At 39.3% G+C, this 10,574-nt stretch overlaps 2 pseudogenes; both read right to left on the minus strand.

Moving 5' to 3' along the window:
* Positions 1-381: 381 nt before the first annotated feature.
* LOC149233425 (putative pentatricopeptide repeat-containing protein At5g52630 pseudogene) lies at positions 382-3,520 on the minus strand (annotated as a pseudogene).
* A 2,336-nt stretch (positions 3,521-5,856) lies between these two features.
* Positions 5,857-9,811, minus strand: LOC149233426 (putative pentatricopeptide repeat-containing protein At5g52630 pseudogene; annotated as a pseudogene).
* Between the last annotated feature and the right edge of the window lie 763 nt (positions 9,812-10,574).

The raw sequence follows: 10,574 nt of genomic DNA on the forward strand, positions 1-10,574 counted from the left end.
GTCAGGAGTCTATGATAATGTAGCTAAGCCTCACTGGTATAATACTTGAGATTGGCATCCAAACATTGACATTTGATAATTTACAGGGGACTAAATTCCAAAAACATCCTCTCACAATAATAACCTACCAAAGGCAGCCACAATCTGTAAAGAGAGCCCGTACAGTCCAAAATATTCAAATTCACAAGTTCACTCAACTTTGGATCTATCTATGAAAAAAACTTGGCAGAGTTTTTGCTAAAAATGCATTTCCAGATGAGAAGATAACAAATCCATGGTCTCTGAATTGGTTTTGCACCACATTAATTCTTGGGCATTATAAAGCTATACAATGTAGTTAGTCTTCTTCAAAATAAAAGAAACGTTTCCAAGTCCTACAATCAATTTGAATAGAATGAATGCTCCCCTAATCTAATAAATAGCAATAAAATGGATCATCATAGATTTAAATATAATTACAAATAAGTGCCGCTTGTAACTCTTCATAACATGGTTCAGTACAAAACAGTGGTGTCCATGTTTTTATGATGCAGCTACAATTTAAGAAAATGGTATCCTAGTTACTAGTAAAGTTAGGAGAGATATGTGCTGCATGTGCCAAGAACTGCACGTCTTTCACTTTGATGTGTTGATCAATCTCCAAAGCACTTAAGCATATAGAAGGAACTGAGCAATGATTTGAACATGAAGGAACTGAGCAATGATTTGAACATGTTGACATAGAAGACTATCCTGTCTGAATCAAGCGTAGGTATTTAATGGAATTCTTATCCTGACCAGAACATGATTAAGTTCCTCGCTGCTATGTGAAAAAGATAAATTCAAAGCTATGTACTTGTGATCTCCTCATCTTTTGGTAAGAGGCACAAGAAGAAGAGCCAAAGACATAAATAGGCATGGAGTTTCTGACACTTTGGACCTTTCTGGTTTTACAAAAACATTTCTGAATGAGGATATTATCTGGGAAAGTATTCCATTGGGAAATCTCAGTTTACATAAGGTTTACACCTCAAAACTTTGAAGGCATTTTCTCTTGTCAAAATTATCTGCCATAATCACAACCTCAACATTCCTTGAAGCAGAATGATACATATGTGAACCCAGCCTGCCCACAAAAGATCACTGATTACTTTGCTACTCATTCAACATACTGTCACCAATAATCCCTACAGGACATAAATAAGTTCCTAGTATGTGTGGAGGTCTAGAATGCTATGTGAAAAAGATAAATTCCAAGCTATGTACTTCTCATCTCCTCATCTTTTGGTAAGAGCAATTGCAATCACATGCACAAGAAGAAGAGCCCAAGACATAAATAGGCATGGAGTTGCTGACAATTTGGACTTATCTGGTTTTACAAAAAAAAAATCCGAATGAGGATATTATCTGGGAAAGTATTCCATTGGAAAATCCCAGTTCACATAAGATTTACGCCTCAAAACTTTGAAGGTGTTTTCTCTTGTCATAATTATCTGCCATAATCACATCCTCAACATTCCTTGAAGCAGAATGATACCTATGTGAACCCAGCCTGCCCACAAAATATCACTGATTACTTTGCTACTCATTCAACATACTGTCACCAATAATCCCTACAGGAACAAACTCCATCCTTGAAATGATGGAAACGATTTGTATCCCTTACCACAATTTCTCTCTTAACAACCTTGGATATGAATTTGATGGCATTGTGGCAATCACCACACATTCGAAGATTCTTCATGATCCTTATAGTTGTCTCCATTGGTGTACTGATAAGCCCAAAGGCAACTGCCAGCTTCTCACTATGAAAGGAAAGAAGGGCTCCCTTCTGTTCCTCTTGCACATCATGAAGCACAAATTTTGTGTCAGGCACATATCCTGCTGCCTCCATCTGCTCATTCAATGTCTTTAATTTTGCGTAGATTTATTTTGCTTGAGGGTGTAAGTTGTCATCTGAAACAAAGGTATGCACCTTGTTTTTAACTCCAATCCAGCTAAGTCCTGTCTCTTTTTTCACCCCACGTTCTCTCATCATCTTCCTTACTTTTGCAGCATCTTCCCACCTTCCAGCTGCAGCATATATGTTAGACAACAACACATGAGTACCCGAGTTGTGCGGATCCAACTCAAAAAGTTTCTCTGCAGCAAGTTTACCCAACTCCATATTGCCATGCATTCTGCAGGCTCCAAGCAAAGCACCCCACAAGGACGCAATTGGTTCACATGGCATTTGTTTGATGAACTCATCAGCTTCTTTCAACCGTCCAGAGCGACCAAGAATATCAACCATGCAGGCATAGTGCTCCCCTCTTGGTGTAATGCCATAGTCTCGACTCATAGAATTGAAGTATTGCTGGCCTTCATCAACTAGCCCTGCATGGCTGCACGCAAAGAGGACACAAAGGAATGTGACATCATTCGGTTTCATTCCTGTCATTTCAATTTCTGAAAAGAGCTCAAGGGCCTCCTTTGTTAGCCCATGTTGTGCACATCCTATAATCATCGCATTCCATGCAGCCAAATTTCTTTGAGGCAATTTGTCAAACAGTCGACCTGCCTCTTTTATACACCCACATTTCGCATACATGCCAACAAGAGAACTACCCACAAAAGTATATGAATCAAATCCAGATTTTAAGCTGAGGCAGTGAACCTGCCTGCCCTGATCAAGCGCCGTTATATTCGCGCAAACCGAAAGAACAGTCGAGAAAGTAAAATCATTCGGCCTCAACCCCATCATCAACGCTTGCCAAAACACCTTGAGAGCCTCTTCATCTTTCCCATTCAGAGCATACCCTGCAATCATCCCACTCCATGAAACGACATTCCTTTCAGGCATACGGTCAAACACTTGCCGCGCTTCCTCGACCACACGGCATTTGGAATACATATCAACAAGCGCACTGCCGACAAAGATATCCGAATCAAATCCTGTCTTGAGAATAGAAGCATGAACCTGTCTACCCTCTCCCAGAGCCGCAATTTCGGCGCCTGCCTTGACCACGCTGGCAAATGTGAATTCATTCAATCTCATTCGTGCTCTGTGCATCCGCCCAAAGAGTTTTAAGGCTTCCTCTGCGGGTCCATTCTGAGCATACCCAGTGACTATGGTGGTCCATGTGATTGCCCCCCTTTGAGGCATTCTGTCAAACACTTTGCGTGCATCCTCAATTCTTTCACACTTGGCATACATGTTGACGACATTATTTCCTATGAAAAGAATTGATGAAAAACCAGATATAATGGTGTGGGCATGTACCTGTCTTCCCTCTACAAGTGCCCTCGAGCTCACGCACCATTTCAGAAGAATGCCATAGACATTGTAGTCCGCTGTAATAGCTTCACGTAGAATGTCTTTCCTTGGCACCGGGATTTGACTGTTATTTTTATTATACCGAACGGAGTTATTAATGGCTTTTGTTTCTTCCTGTGTTGGGTTTTCTCTTGGCCATTCTTCTGGTAGAGCATTGGCAAGGGCGGAAGTACTAATCGCGATGGATGCTTTGGGTTTGACTCGACGACCCACATTGACGAGCATTCGATTAGATATTATTTGATGGGAAAAGAATATTCAATCAAGTTATATTTGCGGCTTTTATCAAGTTATCACTGGACTTTTCCTCTGTGAACACCCTCTACCAGACAATTTGGCTTCTCCATGCTATTTTGATATGATATGGTGTGATGAATGATTATAAACTCAAAATATTTTGCAAATTGTTGCAGATGCAAGGCTCGTGAGAAAACGCGCTGGTTTGAAGATCATCATGGACTTTGAATGCGAGGAGGACAAAGATCTTCGGCCAGAGAGTAAAGAAGGTCAGGCATCATCTATCCATCTATCTGTGCCAAAGCCATTTCGACAGCCCATCTTCAGCGTGACGGACAGACAATATTTAATCTCCTATAATGGTAAGTGTGATGGATTGACAATATTTACTGTACTATAATGGTAATAATAGTCTAAATTTTAAAAAATTGAGAATATTAGATCCATGTGAAGGGGAAATTTGAAGAGAGGGTGTAAAGAACTCCATTAAAAATATTAATTATTTTAATAAATACAGTCCGGTTGGTATTTCACCAAACGGTTTATGGGTTCTTTAAAACTCATGTGCCTTAGCCTCTCCACCAATTTTTAAGGCTAGAGCACTTTCGATGCTACCAAAAACTAACACTTCCCTTCAACCCTATACCCAAGAATTCAAGGGTTGTTGCTAAATTTTTGTTCCTTGTCTTGTTGGTTTTTAATCTCTTCTTACATATTTTTAAAATAAGATTTTCAATTGCATGGAGGTGGTGTCACGAAGAGGAATTTGGATAGATGGGTTTACCTATTTTTTCATTTCCACAACCAGTTGTTTGAAGTCGAGATCTTTGAATTCTATCTCGATTATAAAGGCTAGATTTCAGAGCTACACTGCCAGATTGAGCTCTTGCACATTAACAGTCAACCCCCTAAGCTTCCAGATTGAGCTCTTGCACATTAGCAGTCAAACTCCTACACCACTAGCAAAGAGTCCCCTCTGTAGATTGAGCTCTTGCACATTAACAGTCAACCCCCTAAACTGCCAGATTGAGCTCTTGCACATTAGTAGTCAAACTCCTACACCACTAGCAAAGAGTCCCCTCTGCATCTTTGAGCGGATAACGACTGTGAACCCCTTAGAGCACCAAAGAAGTCATCAAGAGTTTCAAATAGACAATCAGCTACTATGAGAACTGGAGTGAAGAAGAATGTTAGAGGTTGGCCTAGCTCCCTTGGTTGGGCAGGAAATCCCAAACAGCAAGGGGGTGGGAAAGAATGTTGTCAAAGCATTAGTGATCAGTGGCAAGATAGGGTACAAAGAAGCCCAGAGTGGAAAATATCAGATCTCATGAATTTTTTAAATGAATAGTTGTCTTAATCAAATTTTCTGCCTGCCCATTTAGGGTTATCGCTTTTCATTGTGACACTAAAAAAAAATGGGAGCCCAGAGTTCAAAATTCAAAGATGGCATGTTCCTGACACTATACGAGAAGATGGCATAACTGACACTATATCATAATGGTATAACCAAAGCCCTTCTTTGCTTTCACAGTGAGAAGGTCAAACTTTGCATTATGACACTATATATGTTTATGATTTTTCTAATTAATAGAACTATCACTTTCAGGGAAAAGGGGCCTTGAGACTAAGGAGAATCATAAACCTTCGAGGCTTCAAAATAGTTGACCACGAAGGCTGTAAGATCTTCTAACATAGTAGAAACAGAATTCACCTTAGAATTACCAGTTTATTTCCTAGAAACAGAGCTAACTTTAGACTCGGTAATTTACCTCCTGATTCATAGCAAAAATGAAATTGAACTTGAAGAATCGATTCATGAAAGTATCCCTGATAATTTCTCTTATTAAAATCCCAGGATCTCCACTCAAAATATTATCCAACTGACGTGTATACCGAAAACTCCATTGACAGACATAACTAGAATGAACAGCTCAGTCAGGAGTTTATGATAATGTAGCTAAGCCTCACTGGTATAATACTTGAGATTGGCATCCAAACATTGACATTTGATAATTTACAGGGGACTAAATTCCAAAAACATCCTCTCACAATTATAACCTACCAAAGGCAGCCACAATCTGTAAAGAGAGCCCGTACAGTCCAAAATATTCAAATTCACAAGTTCACTCAACTTTGGATCTATCTATGAAAAAAACTTGGCAGAGTTTTTGCTAAAAATGCATTTCCAGATGAGAAGATAACAAATCCATGGTCTCTGAATTGGTTTTGCACCACATTAATTCTTGGGCATTATAAAGCTATACAATGTAGTTAGTCTTCTTCAAAATAAAAGAAACGTTTCCAAGTCCTACAATCAATTTGAATAGAATGAATGCTCCCCTAATCTAATAAATAGCAATAAAATGGATCATCATAGATTTAAATATAATTACAAATAAGTGCCGCTTGTAACTCTTCATAACATGGTTCAGTACAAAACAGTGGTGTCCATGTTTTTATGATGCAGCTACAATTTAAGAAAATGGTATCCTAGTTACTAGTAAAGTTAGGAGAGATATGTGCTGCATGTGCCAAGAACTGCACGTCTTTCACTTTGATGTGTTGATCAATCTCCAAAGCACTTAAGCATATAGAAGGAACTGAGCAATGATTTGAACATGAAGGAACTGAGCAATGATTTGAACATGTTGACATAGAAGACTATCCTGTCTGAATCAAGCGTAGGTATTTAATGGAATTCTTATCCTGACCAGAACATGATTAAGTTCCTCGCTGCTATGTGAAAAAGATAAATTCAAAGCTATGTACTTGTGATCTCCTCATCTTTTGGTAAGAGGCACAAGAAGAAGAGCCAAAGACATAAATAGGCATGGAGTTTCTGACACTTTGGACCTTTCTGGTTTTACAAAAACATTTCTGAATGAGGATATTATCTGGGAAAGTATTCCATTGGGAAATCTCAGTTTACATAAGGTTTACACCTCAAAACTTTGAAGGCATTTTCTCTTGTCAAAATTATCTGCCATAATCACAACCTCAACATTCCTTGAAGCAGAATGATACATATGTGAACCCAGCCTGCCCACAAAAGATCACTGATTACTTTGCTACTCATTCAACATACTGTCACCAATAATCCCTACAGAACATAAATAAGTTCCTAGTATGTGTGGAGGTCTAGAATGCTATGTGAAAAAGATAAATTCCAAGCTATGTACTTCTCATCTCCTCATCTTTTGGTAAGAGCAATTGCAATCACATGCACAAGAAGAAGAGCCCAAGACATAAATAGGCATGGAGTTGCTGACAATTTGGACTTATCTGGTTTTACAAAAAAAAAATCCGAATGAGGATATTATCTGGGAAAGTATTCCATTGGAAAATCCCAGTTCACATAAGATTTACGCCTCAAAACTTTGAAGGTGTTTTCTCTTGTCATAATTATCTGCCATAATCACATCCTCAACATTCCTTGAAGCAGAATGATACCTATGTGAACCCAGCCTGCCCACAAAATATCACTGATTACTTTGCTACTCATTCAACATACTGTCACCAATAATCCCTACAGGAACAAACTCCATCCTTGAAATGATGGAAACGATTTGTATCCCTTACCACAATTTCTCTCTTAACAACCTTGGATATGAATTTGATGGCATTGTGGCAATCACCACACATTCGAAGATTCTTCATGATCCTTATAGTTGTCTCCATTGGTGTACTGATAAGCCCAAAGGCAACTGCCAGCTTCTCACTATGAAAGGAAAGAAGGGCTCCCTTCTGTTCCTCTTGCACATCATGAAGCACAAATTTTGTGTCAGGCACATATCCTGCTGCCTCCATCTGCTCATTCAATGTCTTTAATTTTGCGTAGATTTCTTTTGCTTGAGGGTGTAAGTTGTCATCTGAAACAAAGGTATGCACCTTGTTTTTAACTCCAATCCAGCTAAGTCCTGTCTCTTTTTTCACCCCACGTTCTCTCATCATCTTCCTTACTTTTGCAGCATCTTCCCACCTTCCAGCTGCAGCATATATGTTAGACAACAACACATGAGTACCCGAGTTGTGCGGATCCAACTCAAAAAGTTTCTCTGCAGCAAGTTTACCCAACTCCATATTGCCATGCATTCTGCAGGCTCCAAGCAAAGCACCCCACAAGGACGCAATTGGTTCACATGGCATTTGTTTGATGAACTCATCAGCTTCTTTCAACCGTCCAGAGCGACCAAGAATATCAACCATGCAGGCATAGTGCTCCCCTCTTGGTGTAATGCCATAGTCTCGACTCATAGAATTGAAGTATTGCTGGCCTTCATCAACTAGCCCTGCATGGCTGCACGCAAAGAGGACACAAAGGAATGTGACATCATTCGGTTTCATTCCTGTCATTTCAATTTCTGAAAAGAGCTCAAGGGCCTCCTTTGTTAGCCCATGTTGTGCACATCCTATAATCATCGCATTCCATGCAGCCAAATTTCTTCGAGGCAATTTGTCAAACAGTCGACCTGCCTCTTTTATACACCCACATTTCGCATACATGCCAACAAGAGAACTACCCACAAAAGTATATGAATCAAATCCAGATTTTAAGCTGAGGCAGTGAACCTGTCTGCCCTGATCAAGCGCCGTTATATTCGCGCAAACCGAAAGAACAGTCGAGAAAGTAAAATCATTCGGCCTCAACCCCATCATCAACGCTTGCCAAAACACCTTGAGAGCCTCTTCATCTTTCCCATTCAGAGCATACCCTGCAATCATCCCACTCCATGAAACGACATTCCTTTCAGGCATACGGTCAAACACTTGCCGCGCTTCCTCGACCACACGGCATTTGGAATACATATCAACAAGCGCACTGCCGACAAAGATATCCGAATCAAATCCTGTCTTGAGAATAGAAGCATGAACCTGTCTACCCTCTCCCAGAGCCGCAATTTCGGCGCCTGCCTTGACCACGCTGGCAAATGTGAATTCATTCAATCTCATTCGTGCTCTGTGCATCCGCCCAAAGAGTTTTAAGGCTTCCTCTGCGGGTCCATTCTGAGCATACCCAGTGACTATGGTGGTCCATGTGATTGCCCCCCTTTGAGGCATTCTGTCAAACACTTTGCGTGCATCCTCAATTCTTTCACACTTGGCATACATGTTGACGACATTATTTCCTATGAAAAGAATTGATGAAAAACCAGATATAATGGTGTGGGCATGTACCTGTCTTCCCTCTACAAGTGCCCTCGAGCTCACGCACCATTTCAGAAGAATGCCATAGACATTGTAGTCCACTGTAATAGCTTCACGTAGAATGTCTTTCCTTGGCACCGGGATTTGACTGTTATTTTTATTATACCGAACGGAGTTATTAATGGCTTCTGTCTCTTTCTGTGTTGGATTTTCTCGTGGCCATTCTTCTGGTAGAGCATTGGCAAGGGCGGAAGTACTAATCGCGATGGTTCCTTTGGGTTTGACGCGACGACCCACATTGACAAGCATTCAATTAGATATTATTTGATGGGAAAAAGAATATTCAATCAAGTTATATTTGGGGCGTTTTTCAAGTTATCACTGGACTTTTCCTCTGTGAACACCCTCTACCAGACAATTTGGCTTCTCCGTGCTATTTTGATATGATATGGTGTGCTGAATGAATGATTATAAACTCAAAATATTTTGCAAATTGTTGCAGGTGCAAGGCTCGTGAGAAAACGCGCTGGTTTGAAGATCATCATGGACTTTGAATGCGAGGAGGACAAAGATCTTCGGCCAGAGAGTAAAGAAGGTCAGGCATCATCTATCCATCTATCTGTGCCAAAGCCATTTCGACAGCCCATCTTCAGCGTGACGGACAGACAATATTTAATCTCCATTACCTATAATGGTAAGTGTGATGGATTGACAATATTTACTGTACTATAATGGTAAAATTTGCTTGAATTCCACTTTACTCTTACTAGAGTTGTTGTCCAGGAGAGAGATACAAAAAGGCAGTTAAAAGTTATCTCACGTTGTTGGTAGGGATGAAATATAACAGTATCATAGGTTGTCACGATGTTAGCAGATGTATCTGATATGAAATTTCTCATGTCTGATAGATTGCTTGATTATTCTAATAGCAAAATAAAGTTAGGTTAGTAATTTGCCGGGAACAGTCTCACAATGATGCAAATCAATGTTATGCAGGCACATACCACCTACACGTTAAATAAGAATGTGAAAATACGATAAGCTCATTTAAGAGGCTTAACTAAAGCCCATTTCTATTAATTACGACCAGCTCATATTTTCCTTGACTTTTTTGGTAAGCTTGTAGATTCCTCTCAAAACTTCTTGTACATTCTGTCCTTGGCATCCATTGAATCAATCCTCAAGCAAACGGAAATATTTGAAATATTTGATATATTGTGGTTGGTTTTAGGATGGTTCATTTGAAATATTTGATATATCGTGGTTGGTTTTTAGGATGGTTCATTACTTTATAGCTCTGATGGTTTAATAGCTTATTACGTTATAGCTCATAGTTTTGGTGGTTGGTTTTTAGGATGGTTCATTACTTTATAGCTCTTCTTGTGGATATTGGGGAAGTTTTGAGTTGAGATGTTAGTATTGTTGAATTTGCAGAGTTTATTAATAATGGTCAATAGATTGAGTTAAAAGTGAAATATATGATATATGGTGGTTGGTTTTAGGATAGTTCATTAACTTTATAGCTCTTTTGTGTTTATTGTGGAAGCTTTGAGTCGAGATGTCAGTGTTGTTGATTTTGCAAAGTTCATCAATAATGGCTAATGGATTGAGGTGATTATGATTAAGTGATAGCTTGGAGATGTTTGTGAGACTCGTCGACATGAGTGTTGATGAAAATTAATGAGATGTAAGCATTGATGGAGGGTGTTGGAAGTAATGTTTTTACGTCATGTGTAAATGTGTTATAGAATGAGATTTATTTTTGTACAAAATCACTTTTTGTTTGTTTAAAGCACTCGAGTTGAATGATTCCTTTGAGAAATCTGGCATGTATAGTGCATTTAGGTTACTTAAATCTCCCAATTCACTTGATTTGGATTTTCATTTATAGTTAATC

This window comes from Pinus tabuliformis, chromosome J (assembly GCF_031772625.1).
Source record: "Pinus tabuliformis cultivar Carrire ecotype Pingquan chromosome J, CPIR1, whole genome shotgun sequence".
Lineage (NCBI taxonomy): Eukaryota > Viridiplantae > Streptophyta > Pinopsida > Pinales > Pinaceae > Pinus > Pinus tabuliformis.